Genomic DNA, 25,638 nt, shown 5'->3' with positions numbered 1-25,638 from the left:
AGTGACGAGACGAGACTCAATGTTGCTATGTCCCACAGCTTGCCAGCATGGGAGTCACTCGCAAGCCAAATTGATTGATCAACTATTTGTGCATGGATGAGTTTTTCTTCTTGGTCCACAAGTGAAGGGGAGTCCTCATAAATGTGATCTATAGATAGGGGTCCTCTAAAAGGTCTTAAAAGACTAATGTGGAATCCATTATGAATGTGCCAATGTGAAGGTAAGTCTAAACAAAATGAAACATCATCAATCACAACAAAAATTTTGAATGGATCGTAAAAACGAGGAGCAAGTTTAACAAAAACATTAGTATCAACACTTTTGATCCTTTGTTTTTCAATGTGAAGCATAACATAATCACTTTTCTTAAATTGGTGTGCCTTGTGGTGCTTGTTAGCATACTTAGTGTAAAGTTCTTGTGAGTGTAGCAGAAGTAGACAGAGAATGACCATACACAATTTCAAATGGAGATTACCTATGGCAACGTGAGTGGTGTTGTTATATGAAAATTGTAGAATATGCAGGTAATCATCCCATTTCTTGGGTTGAGAAGAAACATAAGCTTTCAACAAGTCAATGATAGTGCGATTAGTGACTTCAATTTGACCATTAAATTTAGGATGGAAACCAAAAGTAAAATCAAGTGTCGTTTCAAGATTCTCAAAAATAGTAGTCCAAAAAGCGCTACAAAATTTGGAATCTTGATCAGATATTATAACTTTAGGCAAAACAAGATGTTGAAATACAACTTTAAGAAATAGAAGTGCATCTTGATGTGCTGTTAGTGTTTTTTTACAAGGAATGAAGTATGCTTGTTTAGAAAACGGTCAATTATATTCCAAATCATATCATGCTCATGACCAGTGAGTGAAAATCTAGTAACAAAATCCATTACAATAATTTCCAAGGTTTTTCAAGAATAAGGAGAGGGTGTAAAAGTCCCAATTCCTTACATGTTGCTGCTTTGATCTTTTGACAAATCAAACAAGTTGAAACATACTATTTAACAATCAGTCTTCATAGTAGGACAATAGAAATCATGACATAAGTTTTGAAAAGTAGCAGCAAATCCTCTATGTCCAGCATAGGGTGGTTTGTGCAACTCTTCAATGATCAATGTACGAAATGGTTTAGTTACACACAAACTTTTTTGTTTGAAATAAAGGAATTTTTCTTGAATAGTGTATTCCAAAAATGTCTGGACAAATTGACAATCATATGCTACCATGTGGTTTTGAAATCGTCACATTGTGCATAAGTGTCAGACACTGAATGAAATGAAGTACCCGTAATGGTTGATAGATAATTAAGAGAGGGTCTTTGACTCAAAGCATCAACTACAACATTTCCTTACCAGGTTGGTATTGAATGTCGGGTTGAAAACTTTGAATGAAGGCAACCCACTTAATATGTCTATCATCTATTAAGGGTTGAGACAGTAAGTACTTGATACTTTGTTGATCAGTTTTGATGATTAAATCAGCACCCATTAAATAGTGGTTTCCAATTTTCAAGGCATATACAGCAGTAATCAACTCTTTGTCATATGTACCAAATTTTGCTTCAGATGGTTTCAACTCACGACTTTCAAATGCAAGTGGATGGTTGTCTTGCATAAGAACTACACCGATACCTTTTCCACTAGCATCAGTGACTACGACAAAGAATGGTCTATCAAAATCAGGTATTTGTAGTACTGGTGCATTTATCAAAGCATTCTTGAATGATAAAAGGAACTTTCTTGTAAATCAAAACATACATAAGGAGAATTTTTCTTTGACAGGAGAGTGAGGTAATGATATTTGTAAGCAAAGTTACGTCCAAACTTCCTGTAATAACTGCATAGACAAATAAAAGAACAAAGTTCATGCAATTTTTTTGGGTCTAGGCCATGACTAATGGCTTCAATTTCTTGGGTCTACATGTATTCCCTTGCCTGATACAATGTGTTCTAGATATTCAATCTCATATTGAAAAAATGAACTCTTTTCAGGATTCAGATACAAGTGGTTGTGTGTAATTAGATTAAATACACGTGTTAAGTGCTCTTTATGTTCTTGTTCTGATTTACTGAGAATACAAGAATGTCATCAAAGAACACAATCACAAAATCTTGATGGTCAATGAAAATTATATTCATCATATGTGTGAATGTGGCTGGTGCATTTGTTAGACCAAATGGCATAACAAGAAATTCATAATGTCTCGTTTGTGTTCTAAAAGCAGTAGTTGCAGACATCTTGGTCAAACATTTTGACTTGGTGATACCCTGATTTGAGGTCAATTTTGCTAAAAATGTTTTCCCTTTTAGTTTGTCTAGCAAATCATCCACTCTAGGAATATGAAACCTTTTTCTTGATGCTCATCTTATTTAAAGCCATGTAGTCAATACAAATACAAAAATTTTCATTTTTCTTCTTAACAAGAAATACTAGAGCTCCGTATGGTGAACTACTAGGTCTTATAGGTCCTCAATCAAGCAAATCAGTGATTTGAGTTTGTATCTCCCTGTGTGCAGTCGGATTTACATGATAAGGTGCTCTACAAGGAGGTTCACTACCCGGTATAATATCTATTTTGTGGTCTTCTGGGCGAGAAGGTGGAATTCCAGGTGGTAGGTCATGCATGAAACAATTCTTAAATTTTGACAGAAAATCATCATGTGAGGAGTTATGTGAGGCTTCAATTTCATCGAAAATTGGATTTACCACCACCAGATAAGTTTTCCTTTGTTTTCGAATTGCTCTTTTGTCTTGAGTGTGCAAGAGAAGTGGAAATTTTTGATGTGCTATTGTTGCTTGGATGGAGAAATTCTGATTATTATGAGTGACAGACATGGTACGTGTTTTATGATTAATTAACGAATCAAATTCATGACGGAATGGCATTCCCAAAATCATATCAAGACCATGCAATGGTGCTACCAAAAATGTACGTGCTTGTGTACATTCACCAACGCAAACTTCAACAGTGCCTTGGGTTTTGCAATTAAAATGTTGATTATTAAAAACAATTTTGACTTTGTGAGGTGAAGAAAATTCACAGAGAGAGAGTTGTTGTGCCAACGGTGCAGAAATAAAATCATGGCTACTGCCATCATCTAAAAGAATGGTGATACTTTCACCCTTGACTGTGCCTTGCACTTTAAACAAAGTGTCAGGAGATATAGGAGTACCTGAAGATGGGTTTTCATAGTGATCATACTCAGGATCATATTTCTCATTGTATTAACTTCCGCTTCATTGTCGTTGGGATTAGTATCTTCAATGAGGTTAACAGTAGCACCGTTGGGGTGGTTGTTGTTGAAAGGTCTCTGGTTTGAATTGTGGGTGACTCCATTGGATTTGCCATTGCTCTTAGTAGGACCTTTTGAACACTTATTTGCATAGTGACCATACTGGAAACATTTGAAACACTTCGCCTTTTTATTACCATTAGAGTTTTGAGCAGGACGTTGGTTGGAAGAATTTTAGTTGCCTCACTGCTGATGTTGTTGTTGCCATAGGGTCAAGAAGTTGTAGCAGAATTGTCAAATCTGTGTCTCTTGAAAAAGGTATGGCTTTTATGTTTGTTCATTTCAAAGCTAGGATAGAAAGAAGCTCTCTTGTTATGATTAGTGTTAGCAGTTTTTTGGTGTGCGAGGGTTGTCCACCTTTCTTCTTCTCCGCATTAAGGGCCAAATTAATAGCCTTTGAAATGAATCTCGTTCAAACATACCTACCTCAGCACCAATTTGTAGTGCTAAGCCATATATATACTTACGCTTTAATTCCCTGCTATGACTAACATGTTCAATAGATCACAATTGAATTAAACAGTTCCAAAAATGATCAGTGTAGCCATTTACATCTTCATTTCGACCCCATCAAATTAAAGCACATTGGCGTCGTGCTTTAGCTTTATACTGTGTGGGCAAAAATTGAGGTAAAAATAACTTTTTGAATGCATGCCAGGTACGTGGTCTTTTACCATGTTGTTTGGTGGCGTTCCACCACAATGCAATGCTACTGGTGAGATGATTTGATGCACACTTTACCATTTCACGTTTGGGAAAGTCTTCATCATGAAAATAGTCATCTAATTGACTAACCCATGTTAGAACCGTGCTAGCATCTTTAACGCCATCAAAATCCTTGAAAGTGAAGGCTTTTCTGCTAATTTTGTTTTGCTTGGGTGCCGATCCAGATTCTATGTGTGCAAGCTACAACGATTTATCTTCCAGATCTTGCCTTTGCATGCGTCCATAGGTGAGAGATTATTGCAGATTAGCAAGCTACTTAGCAATTATGGGCGGCTGTAGAAGATGTGCCATGATTGTGTGCTTTTTCTTTCTTTCTTTCTCTTTTTTTATATATTATTTTTTTTTTTTCTCTTTAAAACAATAATAATTCATAAAAGGCTGTGAATGTATATGTATATGTATATGAGTTATACGGGATAATGCTAAGAAATAAAAATAAAGGGATAAGCAAAATAAATGGGTACTTAGCTTGATGGTCGATGGTTCCGTCCAATCTAGAAATATGGTGCACCAAGTTAGGTTGAAAAAGATGAACAATTGAGCGATTGAAATTTTGCCAGCATCCAGTCTCTCGTGTCCCAAAACAATGGTAGTATAATTGGCAAAATAATTTACTCTTCATCGTAAAATTTGATTCATAGGTTCACTCTCCGTTTTGTCAATCAAATGTTATCTGGTTATTATCTTCGGTGGAATAATATCGATTAACTAGGCTGACGGTAGTTGAAAATGATATAGCTTGAGGAATTTTGAGCAATTCAAGGTTGAATGAACTCCAATTGAAGGGATATATATGTGTGTGTATGTGAGTGTGTGTGTGTGTGTGTATATATATATATATATATCTTTGATTGAATGGGTTGCCTTTGAAATTGTAACTACGGTCGAAAGGTAATTGAAGAGTGCCCAACCGAGGAACTTTAAAATGACGTGTGAAGGCGGTTGATGATGGGTGGATAAGCTTTCTACATGTGTTCATGGTGGCCTACTTAGGAGGTTTTAAGGGGGTGACTGCACCCTTGAGGACTAAAAGTCCTTGAGACTGTGTGGGTAGTCTAAGGGCCTTACCTTACATTCTTTTGTCCATTGGGTAATACCGTGGGCGGTCGGCCAAGAACCTCAATTAAAGAACTCTACACCTTTAACTAAAAAGGTGTGAAGGGAGATGCATGGCAGTGAGCAGTCGAAGACGTCAATAGCGTCGTGCAGGGGGAAGAGTTGGGCATCATGCAGAAGCTGTGTCACGCCGCGAGAAAGAAGGGGAAATGACTAGCAGGCCTGGGTGCCCCTTTTGATGCAATCTTTGCAGAGTTTGTCTGAGGTCACCAGGAGAGTCCTCTTGCATGCAAGAGTTGGTTCCCGCGGCTGTCGTTGTCAAACCCTCTATATGTAGATTGTAGCCTCCGGCTAGAAGCCGTGCCTTCTTTGAAGTAGGGCCCTCCAGTTCAAGCTCTCGTTTGAATCCTCAATCTCATGTAGGTTGATGGTGATCCACGTTCTTCTTCTTTTCTTTAAAGGCGCCGAGTATCACCCTTCTAAAAATCCTTCAAGCTCTCTGATGCCAAATTTCTTAGTCACGGCTTCCTTGTGCAATTTCTCCATATCTCCTTGATTCTCTTGCTTTGTTTTGAAAACCACTTTTTGACTTATTCAAGCTCTTTGATGACCAATTTAGGATAACCTTTCTTCAAAAATCTTCAAGTTCCTTTGCTTTCTTTGACTTCGCTCTTTTGCCTTCACAATCGCGAAGAGTTAGCTATTAATTGAAGTTTAAATTGGCCATACCAAATCTCGATGTCGATAATTAAAATTAATTTGTCGATTGATCGCCGATTAGCTTCAATTTGCGGACTTGATAATGCTGATTCGCAATTTGCTACTTGAATTTCTGAATTTTGATTTGCTGATTTCCTCAAACCTGTTGCTTTGATACCACTGTTGGGAGAACGATAACACACACACACACACACACACACACACACACAAAGATTGACAAGGAAAGAGTGTAAGACAGTGTAAGAGGGATCGTAAGAGATGTAGACATAATCCTGGAGTACACTAAATAAACATCATACTATATGAGAGAGAGAAGGGAAGATTTAGTGCATCTACACAAGAAAGGCCTAAAGATTGCATCCCGAAACTCCATGGCACCTCTTGTGGAGTTTGGTATTTAATATTTGATATTAATTGTTGGTGCCAAAAATTGGAGGCCCCTCTTTTACACTTAGTTCCACTTCAGTTATGAGTGGAGCACGTTGCTTATTGCATGACTCTCTTAGGGTGAAGTCTCATTGTCCTACTTACAAAGCAGCCATAGTGGCTTATTGATAAAAGATCTAAAACACTCTGCAAAAGTAAAATGATCGAGAGGATTATTATTTGCCGGTGCCTCCTTCTCAACTCCCAGAATTCCAATCTTCAAATCATCATCCACTCACTATTAGTAAAATCAAATAGACATCACATAATTAACCATTAAGACAACTATCCTAATTGCAGTTCACCACATACAACAGGGGGTGCCCAATCTTGTAACAACCAGCTGAGGTGCCAAAATGTTGATGCAACCCCACGTACCCCCACCATGGACATAGACATGCAATTTGATTATCAATCAACTCCATCTAGTAGGTAAGGCTAATCCTTAGCAAGTGACAAAACTTTGGCTTGCGAGGAAGGCTTGCATGTGGAAATTGACAAAAACCTACTACTGAGGTAGAGACCTCTGAACAGACAGAAGGTGAACCAGAACCAAAGGAAACTAAACCAATGGAATATATTGATGTTAAGATGACACATTTTGTAGCTCAAGAGGGGGTGGAAGTGGTGCAATGCATGTGTGATGGAGATCCAAATTCCCATGTCTTCCTTAGCGATATGGTAATATTCCAAAAATCGTCACATCACTGCCATTTGATATTCCATCACGGCCATCATTAATATTTGATCTTAATGGTGCCCTAATGCGGCGTGGATTGAAGATCCTAATAACACGAATGCTCAGCCACTTGCTCTAGAAAATCATTGCGTTCGACCTCATCAACAAAAAGGGGGATAGGTTTGACTAAGGCTTTGAAGTATTTTACCTCTACATTCCCAAGGATGCACAATAGTTCTTAGCTTGGGCTATGGGTTGGGCAAATATTTACATCTAGAATTCAGCAATGCTGGAAAGAGTGAACATAATAATCAAGGTAGCTTTTGGGGGGCTTTGTGACTACTTCAACGGATGGGTTGGACAACAACTATGTGATGTAGCCACATTCAAAATGGTGGGTCAAAAACCAATGTTTGTCAAGAATCTGCCGAATTTTCTAAAGCTGGTTCCACGATACGCTACGAGAAATGTGTTATTCATTGACAACAGTATTTATAAATGCCATTATAGTCCTCCCAATTCCTACATCATTGTACTTGGCCTAGAGGATCGGCGTAGTGAATTCTTGTCCGGGGATTTGCAGGAGGTTCTTGCCAAGTGGCCCGATGCTATGGATTGGTCATCTGAAGCTTTCACCTTCAATGTGAAGCCTACATTGGAGGAAAACTATGTTAAAGCTGCACTCCAACAAGGTGGAAAGGCGACAAATTATGAAGGATACTTGAAAGGGCCACATTTGATGCCAATGGTCTTTGAGCAAAAGTATCTCATCCTCGTCATGTGAGGGATACTTGTAAAAAGCTTATGTAATTTTTGGAAGCCAAGATTTGGAGCAAACGCTTGTATAAGTAGATTTGTCATGATAGCTACCTATTTGTAAGTTAACACTCTCTACAAAACCATGTATATGCCTACTTCCCATGAGGGATGTTTTTTTTGGCAACATTTTGAATGCCTCTGTACTGAGTGATTAACATGTAACTCATTGATGAAATTTGAGTTTATAGTTACTCCATTATGTCAGTTTAACATGTTTTTTTTGGCAACATTTTGAATGCCACTGTACTGAGTGATTAACATGTAACTCATTGATGAAATTTGAGTTTATAGTTACTCCATTATGTCAGTTTAACATGCTTTGGAATCTACTTTTTGTGCTTTGGACTCAGTATATGTCATGGGTAGTGTGTGTTTGGTTGTGGCTCTGTATGGTGTGTTTCAGACATGTAAGTTAAGGCTTCTAAGACCATGTTATGTGCCAACATTGGAGGCCTCTTGTCATTCTAGTCATGTTGTGTTTTAACATTCTAGCACAAGTAATAGTACAAGTACCAACCAAGGTACTTAGTGTACCTGATGTGCACGAAGATATTTTAAAAGGGAACTATGAAACCACCCACAATGGTTGTTTAGGGTACCCTATTTGTAGACAGATACATGTGAAGAATATTGGAAGACTACCAGCAATGGTACTCAAAGTACCTGATTTTTAGATATGTTCCATGCATGGTACTTTAAGTACCTAATATGCACACTTTTACATTGTAGAAAAATATGCACTACAAATCTGTGATTGGTACTTTTGAGACTACCTAGATACCCCCTTTGAGTACCCGAACAAGCAGTCATGTGCTTAAAACTTGAACTGTAAGTTTAAAATTACTTTGAAGGTATTTTACATGTGCCAAAGTTTATAGAAAGTCTGAAGACTGGGCCAACACCTAAATTATCTCTGAGATATGTTAAGCCTTTTAAAATACTTAAGTGAGTTGGAGGTATGGCCTACAAAATCTTGCTACCTACACACTCTTGTAGTCATCTGGTATTTGATGTAAGTCATTTTATAAGGGTGATAACATGAAAAGCTGGTGCAAAAAGTATTGTCCTTGACACTTCTTATGGATGGTGCTTTAGCCCACTTTTGCACATGTTCTTGTGAGACTACGTTTAGTATTTATTTCTTTGAGATATTGGCTTTAACCACTTTAACAAAATCTTGGTTTTGGTCTATCTGTCTGCCTTTCACGTGTGTTGCTGTAGCTAAGTGCCCCCCCCCCCCCCCCCCCCCCCCCCCTCTATCTCTCTTCTTGCATGTTGTCCTTCAATTTGCCTCCATCTCTCCTTCTCTTGAAGCAAGAAAGCATGGCTTGCACATCCATCTGCCTCAATGTCTACCTATCTTGATGCAAGCTATTTCAAGTAGAGATTACAGTTTCTTGGGCCTTGAGAAACATGGTTGGAGAGTATGTGCAATAGGGTATTGGTGTGGGTCAAATGTGGCACTAGGAAATTCAAGAGCAACATCCTTCTCACTACTCTCAAGGTGGATGGGTGCCCATGAATAGAAGCATCAGCAAGTTGAGAGAGGAATTTAGTAGCAACAACTTTTTGTGGGTGTGACTAGCTTGGAAGAGGGGGTTGTGTTGCACCAACAATATTGGCATCCCATGATTACAAGTGTCGACAGGTTGGGAGAAGAAATTTAGCACCAACCCATGTGTGTGAATAGTTTGGAAGAGGAGATTGTGTTGCACCATAATCATTATCATCACAATCTCAACTTGGATTGTAGCCGATGTCTATGGAAGTAGCAGTTGGATACCCTAAACATCCTCCAAATGATCTTCACATTGGATGGCAACCCACAATTGTAGACAATGGTTTTGGGTACCATCAAAAAGATTCAAATCCAATGGTGTGGTCTCACTCATTGCAGGATCATGTCATGGTCAATCTAAGAAATGATGGGATGTCCCCTCATGGATGCACTCAACCATGATTCGCCAAGAAGACACACATAGGATGCGATAGTATTGGGCCATGATGAAATGAGAGAGTGGTCAAAGGAAAAGAGAATGTGCTGTATCATGTTTTTCAATGCCTGAAGATATGAGTACAATTTGCAAAACAATGGTGCTTTGCTAGCAAGAAGCTACAAAAGGCATGAATTGCGAAGCTAAGAAATTCAGCTTTTGATTGCTTCCAGAGGAAGCCAACTTTTTGGCGATTGCAACATGCATCAAAGAAGTGTATGCTTTCCAACATACAAGGCACAATAACCAAAGTCAAATCATCCTTGTCTAAAGAGGAGCTGAAGCTAAAAGGAGATTTATGCATGATGTTGGTGAATAGCAAAGGAAATCCATCAAGGTCTATAAGCAATTCAAAGATGGCGAGGTTCACAGGTTGCGATGAGCAGCTAATTCATGATTAAAACAGTCTCCATTGCAATTATGCCGATGTCAATAGCCTCAAATTCATTGCATCATGTAGGAGATAAGAGACATTGTTTTTGCTTTTTGGAAGACAGAGACGCGAGTGTCCCCAAACAAAAAGGATGTGTGTCGAAAACATATGGGGTGAAAATATTACATAAAGCATCCATTACATTTTCTTGACAAGTCATAGGTATGCTCCAAAAGTTCTTGAATTATTTTGTTCTCTTGCATGCTCTAGTATAGGTACCATGCATATAGGTAACTTCATATAGGTAGTATACCATTAGGTATAATGTTGTTTGTGAAGCCCCATAAGTGTGTAAGCTCCAAAAGGAAATTGTTTGGTACTCTTGGAGCACCAATATAAACTAAAATATAGATTACTATCACCATTGCAAGCACCATAGGAATAGTATATACAAACTCTTCAACCACCGATATATACTCATGGATCTCCTAAAATACTTGGAACCATGAAGAATACCTTCACCTTAGGTAGAAGCTAGCATGAGGTCAAACAAGTACTTCAAGTATAATAAAACAAGACAAAGGTGCATTGGGAAAAAGTGCATAGACTTTGCTACATGTACCTTGCAAAAATATATTAGCTTGAAGATTACCTAGAGTACCTACATGTAGATGCTAGTAATACTACCATGTCAAAGGAGTTGGTGCTCAGAAGCACCGATGTAAACTCATAATTTCTATTAGGGTCCTCATGTACAACCAATATGCATTTAATGGTCGTTTAAGACCACCTTTGTAAACTCATAGGTCCTTTACAACCATGACAATACATACTAATAGGCTCTCTTGGGTACTTGGAAGCTTCAAAAGTACCTTGAGATTAGGTAGAAGCTACCATGAGAACAACATGTACTTCTAGAATACAAAATCTAGGTATATAGGTACTTTAGATGTACTCTTTGAGGTACTCATTAAAGTATCAATTTCAGGGACTTAGGTACTTTGCAAAAATTGATACTTCATAAAGTACCATTTACAGTGGCTTAGGTACTTTGGTACCTAACAAAAGGTTTAGAAAAGTACCATGTTAGGTAGCATGTTCAAGTTGCAATGACTTTAACCTTGTTTTCACTACAGGTTCTGATGAGATTTACTTTTCATTGGACATGTGGAGCTTTATAGGAGATTCCAAATGCAATATTCACACATCAAGATCTCTCTCAGATGTTTTGAGGGATTGAAGCCTTGGTTTTTTTGCAAGTTGAAGGATAGTACACTTATTGTTGAATTTATCACATACAGATGATATACATCAAGGATGCATTCAACCAGATGAGACAATGCAAGACATGAGTGCACATTGAAGGGTTTGTCTGCAAGTGTGATGTATGTTTTGTAGAAGAGGTCCTAGGAAAGGGTGGAGCTACTAGGTACACACACAATAACATCAACAAATTGGCTAAGATGGTATTATCCCCAAAGCCAAATGATTCTATGTTTCATAAGTTGTCTTGCTTGAAGGGAGAATGTGATCAATGTGGATCGCAACGGTTAGTGCTTTGTCTAAAAGAAGAATCTGAAAATGCATTCAAGATTTTAGAAAAGGTGTTTGAAGAAGCTGCATCAGCTCATCAAGAGGGCAAGAAGCACAAGGATCTAATGGTCAAGGAAATGGGATGCAAGGATTTTACATCCTTCCTTAAAAGGAATTTAACCGACTACATCAGACATAATTTTATTACGAGGTGGCAATCTCAAAAATTCAAAGAATACATTCAAATGTTTCCTAGAGACGTGGTAGTCTTTGTTATAGACTTTGATGAGAATTACTCTTTCAAGGAGAAAAATGAAATCCAATCAATGCATTGGTACTCTTCACAAGTCGCAATCTTGGTGCACATTACCTATGTTCTGGACAAGGCTGATAGGGTGTTAAAGTATATACAATTTTACATTTTTTATGACAAAGAGCATGAGACATTGTTTGTGTAGCATTTCATGAAATTTCATAGTGTGTGGCTATAAGAGCAAGGATTCAAATCCTTGAAGCGGCACTAGGTCTGGTTAGATGGATGTGCTGCTCAATTCAAGGCATGCAAGCCATTTTTCTTTGTGTTAAGGTATTCTAGCTTCTCTGATCTCTTGAACATAATTTTAAGTTTTTTGTCTTTTCCTAGCCTTTGAGATGGGTCATTGATCTAGGTACTAGTCTTTGATTGGCATTGAGATGCTTTTAGTTTCTTTGCATCGGGCCATGGAGAAGGAGAGCATGATGGGCCGGTGTAATTGTCAAAAGGGACCTGACACATGAGCAATTGAAACCTGATGCATGGCACATGAAGGGTCCCAAGGATGTGGTTAGTTTGTTAAAACATAATTTTCATGATAAAAACACCCAGTTAGAGGAGGAGACTCAAATTTTTTGGGACGTCAAAGTGACTGATGTGACGAGGGACAGGAAATGGAATGGAGCTGCAAGCAAGTGGAAGGGTCATGCTCATTGCATTGTGTGAATAGACACTCTAGGAATGACAAGTGTGAACTTTGCTACAAATCTCTCTCATGTTTTTTCCAGTTTTGTATGTTGCAACATTGGAGGTGATGCCTTAACACCACACATGTCAAAAACCGGAAATACATCACCAGCAAACCCTTGGATGGCATTGATGAAGAAAGTGATCAATCATGTACGATGAAGGATCAGATTTTCCTATGTATGGTAGACATCATGATGAAATTAGTGATGTTCTACGTGTAGGTGACAACTATGCCACAAATACGAACAAAGATGGAGCAGACTTCTACCTCTTGATGTGTTTCTCGTCTATGAAGGTAACTTGCCGATGTTTCTCATTCGCATACTTTTTATATCTATCGCGTGCTTATTGAACATTTTGACAAGAAAATTTCACCACATCCATATGTTCTTGAATCCTACCTGCTAAAGTTTCTCAATTGCCAACCCTACCATAATTGGTGATCTAGGTTGAAAACCATACATAAGCATAAAAAGACTAAACTAATTATCACATGCTTGACACTATTGTAAGGAAACTCTAGAATAAGAACATAATCTTCCCAATCTGATTGCTTTTTGCTAACATGTGCTCTTAGCATATCCTCTAGAACTTGATTAAAATGTTCAATTAGAACAATCATTTCAAGATGATCTACAGTATTGATGTTGAGTTGTGTAGCTAATAGTTTAAACACATCCCTCCATAAATGATCGTTCAACTTTGGATCACAACCACTCTCAATATTGTTGGGCAACCCTTATAGCCTATACAGATCGTCAACAAATAACTTAGCTAACTCTAGAGATTTAATTGTGGATTTGGTTGGAATAAATCTACAAAGTTGATTTAACTGATTTAAAACCACCCATACCGAGTCATGGAATCTTATAGTGGTTGTTAAACCCACAATGAAATCTGTATGAATACTTTTCCATTTACCATTAGGAATCTCTAATGGATGCAAGAGACCTCTTGCTTTTACGTGCTTTGCTTTATTCACTTGGGATTTTTAGCAATGCAAGACATAGTCTTGAACATACTTGGCTAATAAAATTATCCTCATACAAGTGCACAAGTTTTCTTTATGCCTGGGTGTCCTACACTAGGACTATCATGACATTCATAAAGACTTTGGTGTCAAATGTGTGAGTACATCATTGCACAAACTCTCACATTATGAATTAGGTACCTATCATCTATGGAAAAATTCTTCCATTTCTATAGTTCATCACTCAAAAGAGAAGAATTGGGTGTGGAGGAAAAAGACATACTACTAGCATTGGATTGAGAAGGATCCCTCATTTTCACATGGCTCCACACTTTAAAGTATATTTCATCCCGCTCATATTTTTCCTTTAGAGATTCCAAAAATCATTTTAAAGCTCCATAAAAAGAAGAGAGTTTATCTAAGTCATACGGCTAAGAGTATCAACTACTACTACATTATATCGTCCTTTATGATACCAAAGTTTTGGATCATACTCCTGAAGAATCGCAATCCACTTCCTTTTAGCCCTTTAAATTGGTTTGTTGTGTAAACCATTTTATACATTCATGGTCAATCACAATCTTAAACTGAGCCCCATACAAATAATGGCACCACGTTTTCAAAGTGACACCATTGCATAGAGTTCTCTTTCATAAGCAGAATAATTATGTTGTGTGGAATCAAACTTCTTGCTTTCAAATGCAATTGGCCTTCCCTCCTATAGATGGACTACTCCAATAGCACGATCACTAGCATTAATTTATAACACAAACAATTTTATGGGATCCACAATAACTAAAATAGGAGTTGTAACTAATGCAACATTAAGATCATCAAAAATTTGTTGTTTAGCTTCTCCCCACTAAAAGATTAAATTTTCTCTTGGCTTTTAGTTGGTTTTTCATTGGAACAAAAATATGAGCATAGTTTTTAATGAACCGTTGGTAAGAACTTGCAAATCCCAAGAAAATTTGTACTCCTCCAAATTTTTGGGAGAAGGTCATATGCTAATGTCATTCACTTTGGATTTATTCATATGTAGCCTAACATTGAAATTACATGTCGTAAATAGTGAATTTTCTCCTTGAGAAAATCACACTTGGATTCCTTGGCATATAACTTGTTTTACTGTAACAGCTAAAACAACTACTTCAAATGTTGTAAGTGCTCTTCTTCAGAGGCACTATACACTAAAATTTCATTCAATAAAACGATAACAAACTTGCTTGGATATGGTTTTAACATATTGTCCATAATTGTCATGAAAGTAGTTGGCACATTGGTCAATGCAAAGGGCATAACCAAAAACTCGTAGTGTCCAAACCTTGTTCAGAAATCAATTTTGGATATATCAGCAAGCCTAATGGGTACTTGATGATATTTTGATTGCAAATCCATCTTTGTAAGATACAAGCATGGGTGAATTTATCAAATAACTCATCCACTCTCAAAAAAGGATACTTATTCTTAACAATAACCATGTTCAAGCCATAATAATCTATACACGTACGCATACTATCATCCTTTTTCTTCACCAAAAACATGAGAGAATAGATGACCATAGAGAGAAGATTGTAGATGCACCTGTAGAGGACTATATAAACACCCATATAGAAACTATATAGACAAGCATTTTCTAATCCATTATAAAAGGATACCAATGTAGATAACCATATACAGGTCTACATATATGGTCATAAAGATAAAGGTCCACATATATAAAGGATGCCAATGTAGATGACCATATAAAGGTCCACATATATATCCATAAAGCTAATCATCTAGATGAAAATATAGAAAACCATATAAAGACCCATGTACATGGCCAAAGATCCAACCATACCAGATGATTGTTTCCTAATCTATGATAGAAGGGCTAAAATGGATTGTATGAGCCATATGTCCCATTTCAGCAAATAGTATGGCCCTTGATCGCCCAAACGATATCGGATGGTTATGTAAATTTGCAAGAGTGGGTGAATGCTACTCACCCCCACTCGTGCAAAGTATCATGGCCATCCAGTATGGTTTGTGTGGTCTCGACCCATACTATGTGCTGAAATGGGTTGTATCAGCCATATGTCCCATTTTAGCACATAGTATGGGTCTTCACTATCCATGCAATATCAGATGGCTTTGCAAATTTATAGTGGTGGCAAAATAGTGCTCACTCCTACCGGTAAAAAGTCTCATGGCTATCCAATATGGTTTGGGCGGTCCTAAACAATATTATGCGCTAAAACAGGCCGTATGGCTCATATCACCCTTTTTAGCACATATTATGGGCCTTGACCGTCCATAGCATATTGGATGGTTGTGAAAATTTATAGAGTTGGAAAAATGAGAAAAGTCTTTGGCCATCCAGTATGGTTTGGGCGATATCGAACCATACCTTGCACTCAAATGGGCCGTATGGCTCATACACCTATTCTAGCAAATAATATGGGCCTTGACCACCCATACCAATTTGGATGGATCTACAACTTTGCAAGGGTGGGGGTCAGCACCATTGTCCCACCTGTGCAAAGTTTCATAGCCATCCAATATGGTATGGGTGGTCAAGGCCCATACTATGCGCTAAGATGGATTGTATGAGCCAAACATCCCATTTTAGTGCATAGTATGGACCAGGACCGCCCAAACCATATTGGATGGCTGTGAGAACTTTAAACGGGTGGGAATGAGTACCACTCTCCCACCCTGCAAAGTTGCACAACCATCTAGACTAGTATGGGTAGTCAAGGCTCATACTAAATGCCAAAAATTAGTCGTATGGCTCATACGATCCATTTTAGCGCATAGTATGGGTCGGGACCGCCCAAATCATATTGGATGGTTGTGAAACTTTTCACAAATGGAATTGATCACCATTTCTCCACCTGTACAATTTTCCATAGCCATCCGATATGGTATGGGTGGTCAAGGCCCATACTATGCGCTAAAATGGATTGTGTGAGACATACGACCCCTTTTAGCACATAGTATGGGTCGCGACTGGCCAAACCATGTCAGATGGCTGTGAAAATTTTCATGGGTGGGGTTGAACACCAGTCCCTTACCCTTGCAGAGTTTCACAACTATCCAATATGGTATGGGTTATCAAGGCCTATACTTTGCGCTAAAATGGGCCATATGGCTCGTACAACCCATTTTAGTGCATAGTATGGGTTGGGACCGTGGACGGTCAAGGCCCATGCTATGCACTAAAATGGGTCGTATGAGCCATATGACCCTTTTTACATATATTATGAGTCGGGACCACCCAAACCATATCGGATGGCCACGAGACTTTGCACAAGTAGAGGCAATCTCTATTACCCCTCCCTTAAAAAGTTGCACAACCATCCTAAGTGGTATGGGTGGTCAAGGCCCTTACTATGCGCTAAAATGGGTCGTATGAGCCATACAACCCATTTTAGCATATAGTATGGGTTAGCACCGCCCAAGCAATATCGGATGACCATGAGACTTTACACGGTGGAGGTGAGTACTATTCCCTTACCCGCGAAACATTGCAGAGCCATCTAAACTAGTATGGGCGGTCAAGGCCCATACTATGCGCTAAAATGGGTCGTATGGCTCATACGAGGACCTTTTTAGCGCATAGTATGGGCCTTGACTACCCATACCAATTTGGATGGTTATGAAATTGTGCATGGGTGGAGTAATAGTACTCACCCCTACTCGTGCAAAGTCTCATGGCCATCTGATATTGTTTGGGTGATCTCAACCCATACTATACGTTAAAATGGATTGTTTAGCTCATACGGAGGTATAAGCCTTGACCGTCCAAACCATATTGGATGGCTATTCAAATTTTCTAGAGTAAGTGAATGGTTCTCCCAACACTCATGAACAATCTCACAACCATCCAGGACGGTATGGACCAATACTATGTGCTAAAATGGGCTATATGAGCCAAATGTCCCACTTTAGTACATAGTATGGGCATTGACTGATCATACCATATTAGATGGCTGTGTAACAATGCAAGGCTGAATTAATTATGATTATCTCCACCCATGGAAATTTTGTGGCCATCTGCTATGGTTTAGGCGGTCCTGAACCATACTATGTGCTAAAATGGGTCGTATGGCTCATACGGCCCATTTTAGCACATATTATAGGCCTTGATCGCCCATACCATATCGGATTGATATACAACTTGAGGTGGGGAAATTATTCTCACCCCCACCCATGCAAAGTCTAGTGGCCATCTAGTATAATTTGGGTGATCCCGAACTATACTATGCGCTAAAATGGATCGTATGGCTCATAAGGCCCATTTTAGAGCATAGTATGGGCCTTGACCACCCAAACCATATTGGATGGACACAAGACTTTGCATGGGTGGGGTATTAGTACTCATCCCCACACGTGAAAATTCACGTAGCCATCCGATATGGTTTGGGCGGTTTCGACCCATACTATGCACTACAATGTGTTGTATGAGCCATATATCCCATTTTAGCACATAGTATGGGCCTTGACCGCTTATAACATATCGGATGGCTGTGAAACTTTTTAGGGGTGGGGGAATGGTGCTCAAACCCACCCGTGCAAAGTCTTGTGGCTATCCAATTTGGTTTGGGTGGTCCCAACCCATACTATGCACTAAAATGGGCGATATGGCTCATACCCTGGGGGATTCACTATGTTTTTCTGTATGGTACCACACGTGAGTGTACAATAGGGGGGTTTTTGGATTTTGTACATAAGTGTATACAATAGGGGTAGTCCCTCATTATTTCATACTCATACCGTACACATAACGGAGGGGGGGGGGGGGGGAGGGTGGTTACATTGGGGGTACATTTAACTACCTAAGCCACCTTAAATACATTAGTAAGCCTCTCTCTCTCTCTCTCTCTCTCTCTCTCTCTCTCTCTCTCTCTCTCTACATCAATGAATACTTTCATGGTGTGGTGAAAGTAAGGGAAAACTTGAAATTTTCTCCTTTTTTTGGTCAAAATTAGAAGCTTTTGTCAATAATTACACTAAAACTTATGCAAATTTCCTCGTTTGCTTAAAGCCAAGCTCAAACCCCTCTAATTTGTCAAAATTCCCAAAATACCCTTCAAATTTTTAAAATTCCCAAAGTACCAATGTATCTATTTTGGTCGGATTGATCAATCTTTTCTAATTTTTATTCCTTTTTGACAACTGAGATGCATTTTTGAGTGGTTAGCATGTAATTTGTCACATATTACGTCACAAAACATGCGACTATGTCCACAAACATAACACATAAGTGTAGTCGTCAACAAATGTCAATCATTGAAGGACAAAAATACATCCTAATTCCTCTGTCCTGCCATACATTGGCTAGAGAGAGAGAGAGAGAGAGAGAGAGAGCGAGGGAGGGAGGGAGAGAAGAAGAAGAAGAAGAAGAGAGTTTTAACGTCATAGGAAACCATCCCAAGATACCTTAAAGATCTAGCCGACGAGGAGAGTTGAACTCAAGACCTGTTATGAGAGAGAGAGAGAGAGAGAGAGAGAGAGAGAGAGGGATGGAGAATGTTAAAGCTGGTATTTATTATGCTAGTTCAAATGTAGAAAGGACACATCGTGAGAACATAGATTTTCACATTATATTTGTTTCACCACCTTTCATGGCAACATAATGCTATTCAAGCATTATCTACTTGCACTATTTGAACATAGGGGATGCACGAGATCAATCTTTTCTATCACCGTCGTTTGAATATGGGGGCAGCATAAGATTAATCCGAGCATCCCTCAAGTGCACGATGTGAACATAGAGAAGGTCGAAGTCACCTCTAGTCCTCTTCTTTCGTTGCATCGTGTGAATCCAGTCTACGTCTAGAAATCTTCATGCAAATTTGACTCAGCAACAAATTTTTTTTCCCAACCTTTGAGCATTTCCAAATGTTGGTCCTTTGTTGCAGACAATGAAGAGGCTTTGTACGACACAAGAAGATTTAGAAACTTTCTCATATAGGAAAACGGAGTTCTTCTCAATGTTTTTCATACAATGCATAACATCATGAGCTTCTGCTCGAGAGGCCTAGCTAGGTAAGATTGGGTGAAGGGACCCCGGACCCCCACTGGGCCGGCGGTTCCCTGCCCCCAATCGTACCTAGCTAGGTATGTGGTGCCTCCCTCTATTGAGGTAAGTCACAATGTGGGAAATATGTGAGATCCAAAACTTATTGTGCGAGTAGGTAGTACCCATTTAGAAAAATCACAAAAAGAGGGTATCTTTAGGAGATCCTAAGCTGGAAGGCAAAGTAAGAAAAATAATCATTGACTTTGTGTGTGTGCGCGCGCACGCGCGCGTGCACACGCACGCTCGAAAACGTGCGCGCATGTGCATGCAACTGTCGGGTAACAGATGACATTGGTCAATAGATGACGGCATCCGCGATTTCAGGTGGAGTTGACTGCAGGCTCTTCATATGGGCTTTTTTGTATGTATAGCAGCAATGAACTCGTCACGCACGACCAGGCTAGGAAAATCAATTGAAGGAGGTTCGAATCCTGTGCACCACACTTTAATAAACCAATAATGTGTGGGATATATTGACAAATCCTAAGGTTGGTAGCAGGAGGGATCTCAACGAGAAACCAATAAATTGTGGAGTGGAGCCAGTAGTAGGTGGACGAGTAGGGAGCATTATTTACACACGCTCACACACACAGTGTGTCACAGCCTGCTATTGGGCGGTTAGCGAAGTGGGCACTAGAGAGAGGCTGAGAGCGCAACTTCACACAGCCTGGACAAGCACTTGCACAGAGACATGTTCGCAAGCACTTGCGACAGGTGAGAGAGAGGAGAGAGAGTGTGGGCATCAGCGACAGACATAGCCGGAGGTTTCCAAGGTTTTTGTCCCAGCTCTCTCCCCCCGCGAGTCACAGACGAGCTTCCAGACTCCATAGCCAGTCTTGCAAGGCATCTCTCCCCTCCCTTAGAGCCTCCGATCTGACAAGGTACCGTGCTTACCTCCTTTTATCATTTTTCCACCTCAGGGCCTGCTGCTTCAGCATCATCTACATCGGCAAGCTCTGCCAGCTATTGGAAAGTCGTTCATGTCCTCTTGAATCCTACATACTGTGGTCTCATGTCGGCAGGGTGGGCATGCAAGGTGTAGATGACACCTATGCATGGACACGCTACCTCTTTCTCTCTCGCGCTCGTCTAGAGTGAAGTCCTCCAATGCAGGCACAGATAGTGAAGGGTTCGAGAGCATCATTAAAGAGGCATTGTGAAGGAGGGCAAGGCAGTGCCTTTGCGCTCCAGTATAGGGAAGGGACCTAAAGGTTGAGGGTAGCAAAGGAGCCAGCGGATGTAGATGCAACGGACAAAGGTGGAGCCAAGGCATGCGCTCTCTCTCTCTCTCTCTTTCTCATGCGCTCATCTGCAAGCATGCTACCTCTGTCTGTGCTGTTAGAGCTGATGGTCATAATGAGTGTTGGTATTGTGTGAAGCAGGAGGGCACTAGGAGGATGAAAGTAGTGGCAAGAGGGGAAGGGCACCTGTAAACACAGAGAATCGAGGGGATCGTAGAAGACATGCGCAAGGTTGGAAGCAGGATGTGTGTGGCCGCAGGAATGAGGGAGAAAGGGGAGTTCCACTTTGGATAAGCTAATGAAAGCAAATCTTCAGCATGAATTAATGAATAATTTTGAAAGTGGACCGACTAGGTGTTAGCTAATATAAACAGGATCCCCCAATCTCAGAAAAATAAAAATCATTTCAAAACATCTCAATTGCACAAGTGAAGCTGGTAAAGAACTCCCGCTGCCTCCTCAATCCACCTTCAAGATTTGCATGGTCAGTTGATGATGTGGACATGTATGGTCGTGCTTGTGGCGGCCGTTGCAATCTAGGAATGGGCCAAGATGCATGATTGCTATTTGGGCCGCATAAAAATGGTAGACTAAGCTCATTAGGATAAAGACGGGCCGGCACTCAAAACGGATGAGGATGGCGGCATGATGCATGAAAATGAATGGTGTTTTATCATGTGCGACAGATGCTACAAATCGAAGGGAAGGCCACATGGCGCTACCGTGGCGGTACAATAGGAGTTGTTCGATAGGATCTCCCTATTGGTGATGGTTGAGTGTGCTGCGGATGCGCTTGCCACCCCTTATTTGAAATTGGAATCTCTAAACATATTATGGTTTTTATTTTTTTGAAACCATTAGGAATACCTATTAATTAGGTGGTACCTGTTGCAAGATTATTGAAAAATCTCCAAAATCTTTGAAAATGCTCTCCCAGGTGAGTACGCAGGTCCTAGGAGATGCCCTGGTGGTGTTAAGCAAAAGAGAATGAAAGCAAAGGTGGAGATTGACCGTAGGTGTTGGGGAGGAGAATACGCCACCATGGAGCATAGGGCGAGCAGTGAGAGGCCGGGCAGGGATGGTGCAGGACGAACGTCTTTTTTTTTAAATAACAAACAACACGTTCACAGTCTAGGCGCTTCGATGCAATGGTTTGCCAGTATGATTTGTTTATGAGAATTCCAGAGTTCGTTTTGCATGCTAGTTTTGCTTGGAAGGTGCGCTGCAAAGGTGAGGCAAAGAACTATTATATAATTGGTTTTAGAAAAGGGGACATAGGTCAAGTACAATATAATGGTTAAGATAATCATATGAGCATGTTTAGCTCTCCTCATGTTAAAAAAAATGTTCAAGGTATTCACTGAATAAATGGTCCAAAGATCCTACCTGAATTCTAATTCTATGAATGCTTAATGAGATAGTTACATATCTGGATTGCACCACTTGCATGGCCATTCTTAGTCATTAAGTGTTGATTATTAGTGGGGATGTAGGAAACTTTTTTTTTCTTGCTATGATTGAAGTATTGTTTTATATGGATTTCAGGGAATGGGTAAGACAATTGTATTGCTATAAGATAATTGATGGTAAAGCAAAGGAATCAAAAGCAAGATGTTTTCAGAATAGTTATGGCCTTCTTTTCAGCTTTGAGTAAAATGAGGACAAAAATTTGGCAAGCTTGATTTCATGGAAAAAAATAGAAGAATGGCGGAAGCATGTGGCCTCGACCTTAGGGCAGTCCAAGTGCACCTCTGAGCTCTCTCTCAACCTCATGTGAAAATAGACAAAAATGAGTAAAAGAGGACAATAAGAAAATAATAGAAGTCATTGCTAAAATATCGTTGCACCCAATAGTGTAAGCCAGCATACAATCAAGATCGACAGTGAAAACACCAAACAAACGATGGAGCAACTCTTGACAATTTAAGATGTCGGAGCTTCTCATGGCTAGGTGAGGAAAGCTATGAGGTAGCCAATGCACAAAGTCCATGCGGTCAAGGTAGCCCCTGCAAATCAGCTTGCCAAAGGCAGGACCTATGATCCACATGGCTGCATGGGCTACCTTGACCACATGGACTTTGTGCATTGGCTACCTCATAGCTTTCCTTACCTAGCCATTTGCAGCCATGGGATCACAGGTCCTTCCCCATCCTTCCCCTACATTGCGTGGTGTAGGACTATAGTCAATGTGGCCTTCCCCTGCCTTGCATGGTGTATACAGTATTGTAGCAAGTGAGCAATTTTTTATTTGCGGACAAGCATGGTACCCATGTCGTTACAGTCGTACATATACAAAAACAGTCCTATAGTCCAGCCTTTTATTTAAAAAAATTGTAGGTCATTTTTCATAAGTTGTTAGCTCCTTTAAAATTATGTATAGTCCAAAGTCATAGGTAATTTGCATATGTTTTTTAGGTTTTATAGATTATTTTGAAGAAACACACTGTACTTATCCAAATCGTACGATATAATTTGAAATACAACTTCCCAAACGAAACCATACAGTACTTTATCATATGACCATACAGTGGCAACCCGACTCGATTGCAAGATATGCGTGATGGATTGGCCATACTACTTGATGCCTTTCTCGACATGGAGCCAAGAGAGTGTAGCAAAGTGTTTGTCTTTATTTTGTATATAATTACAAATATAGTCTCAATTTGTCACATGGTCATATGGCTTGATCGAGTGTGCGATCTTGAGCTATCGATTTATTACCTTCGGTTCTTCTAGCTATTCATATGGCTTGATCGGGTCTCTTAAGCTATTTATTCTTACCAAATGTGTAGTTGTGCCTCTTTTAACGATAAAAAGCATTGAAGTTTTTAAGACTGTTAGTTTCTTTTTCATGTAGTTACAAATTCTATAGTCTCAATTTCCCACATGGTCATATGGCTTGATTGGGTGTGTTATCTTGAGCTATAGTTTCTTGCCAAGACACGTCTAGCATACCTTGGGGTCTATGTGTTACACATACACAATGTCTTTATTTTGTATATAATTACAAATATAGTCTCAATTTGTCACATGGTCATATGGCTTGATCGGGTGTGTCATTTTGAGCTATCGATTTTTATCTTCAGTTCTTCTAGCTATCCAAATAAATGGCTTGACCGGGTCTCTTGAGCTATCCATTCTTATCAAATGTGTAGTTGTGCCTCTTTTTACGATTAAAAATGTTAAGACTGTTAGTTTTTTGTCCATATAGTTATAAATTCTATAGTCTCAATTTTCCACATGGTCATATGGCTTGATTGGGGGTGTTATCTTGAGCTATAGTTTCTTGCCAAGACACGTCTAGCATACCTTGGGGTCTACGTGTCACACATACACAATGTCTTCATTTTGTATATAATTACAAATATAGTTTCAATTTGTCACATGGTCATATGGCTTGACCGGGTGTGCCATCTTGAGCTATCGATTTTTACCTTCAGTTCTTCTAGCTATCCAAATAAATGGCTTGATCGGGTCTCTTGAGCTATCCATTCTTATCAAATGTGTAGTTGTGCCTCTTTTTACGATAAAAAATGTTAAGACTGTTAGTTTTTTTTCCATGAAGTTACAAATTCTATAGTCTCAATTTTTCACATGGTCATATGGCTTGATTGGGTGTGTTATCTTGAGCTATAGTTTCTTGCCAAAACACGTCTAGCATACCTTGGGTCTATGTGTCACACATACACAATGTCTTTATTTTGTATATAATTACAAATATAGTCTCAATTTGTCACGTGGTCATATGGCTTGACCGGGTGTGTCATCTTGAGCTATCGATTTTCACCTTCAGTTCTTCTAGCTTTCAAAGTGAAATATGGTATATACCAATGTGTCACATTAGGTTAATCTAGGAGCTTTGATGTGGTAGTTTGAAATAGAATCGAAAATGAGAGTAGTTATGATGGATTTGATTTGTTAACCAGTGCTGGTGTGCTAAACAGGATCGTCGAGATTCAATCAAGCTCCATGCTTGTTTTTCCAGCAGCACACTCTAAGCAAGAAAGCATATGGACTGTAATGAATCATGCACCTGGCATTCTATTTGCCAATCTTGGTGACTACATGTCCATATCTTGTGATGAGGACATAGTACGAGGTTTAAAAGAGGGCTTTTGTGAAGCGAAGGATGTGTGCAAAATACTAGGTATTCACGATATCTCTTGGTACCATGACACATGTCAAGAGAGAGATCTTGAAGATATAATGGTTGCAAATGCAAATGAGCAACTTTGGATTATGGAGTTGTTGATGACCTTTCTCTTGAGATAGAGGAAGGTGGAGATGAGTTAAGAACATGTGACAAAGATGTGATAATCGCAGAATGTGAGTTACGCCGTGTGTTTGATGAGTTAGTTGATAAAGAGGAGAAAGTTCAGAACCAGTTCTGTTCTTTTGTAGAGATAGATGGCAAGAAAATATGTAAGAGTACTAATGTGAGTCAGCTAAATGGAAATCCAACTCTGTCTAAGGACAGACTAACAAGGGTGAAAAGTGGGATTTATTCTTCAATGGATAAAAACATCAGGTTTCAAACAGGAACTTCTCTTGTAGTAAGCTCAGATTTTGCTATTTTATTTGAAGGTTTGTCTTCCAAAGATGGCACAAGGTGCAAGAGGAAAGGAAAGATATGTAACACTAGCGAAGGTGCAGATAAAGGTACATGGTATCTTGGAAGAGTTGTGTGTATGAGAAGAAAAGTGGGAGCTGATATGAAAGAGACCAGGGGTCCT

The 25,638-nt window shown here is 39.4% G+C and overlaps 1 long non-coding RNA gene across 1 annotated transcript; it reads left to right on the top strand.

The window, feature by feature from the left end:
* The first annotated feature begins 20,224 nt into the window (after positions 1-20,224).
* On the top strand, positions 20,225-22,530 carry LOC147429684 (uncharacterized). The gene is made up of 2 exons (XR_015185895.1): positions 20,225-20,933; positions 21,047-22,530. It is a non-coding gene; the product is annotated as an uncharacterized LOC147429684 (long non-coding RNA).
* Positions 22,531-25,638: the final 3,108 nt, after the last annotated feature.

Source organism: Adiantum capillus-veneris, chromosome 22 (genome assembly GCF_014529385.1).
Source record: "Adiantum capillus-veneris isolate H3 chromosome 22, ASM1452938v2, whole genome shotgun sequence".
Taxonomy (NCBI): Eukaryota; Viridiplantae; Streptophyta; class Polypodiopsida; order Polypodiales; family Pteridaceae; genus Adiantum; species Adiantum capillus-veneris.
This window is presented reverse-complemented; position numbering and strand designations above follow the sequence as displayed.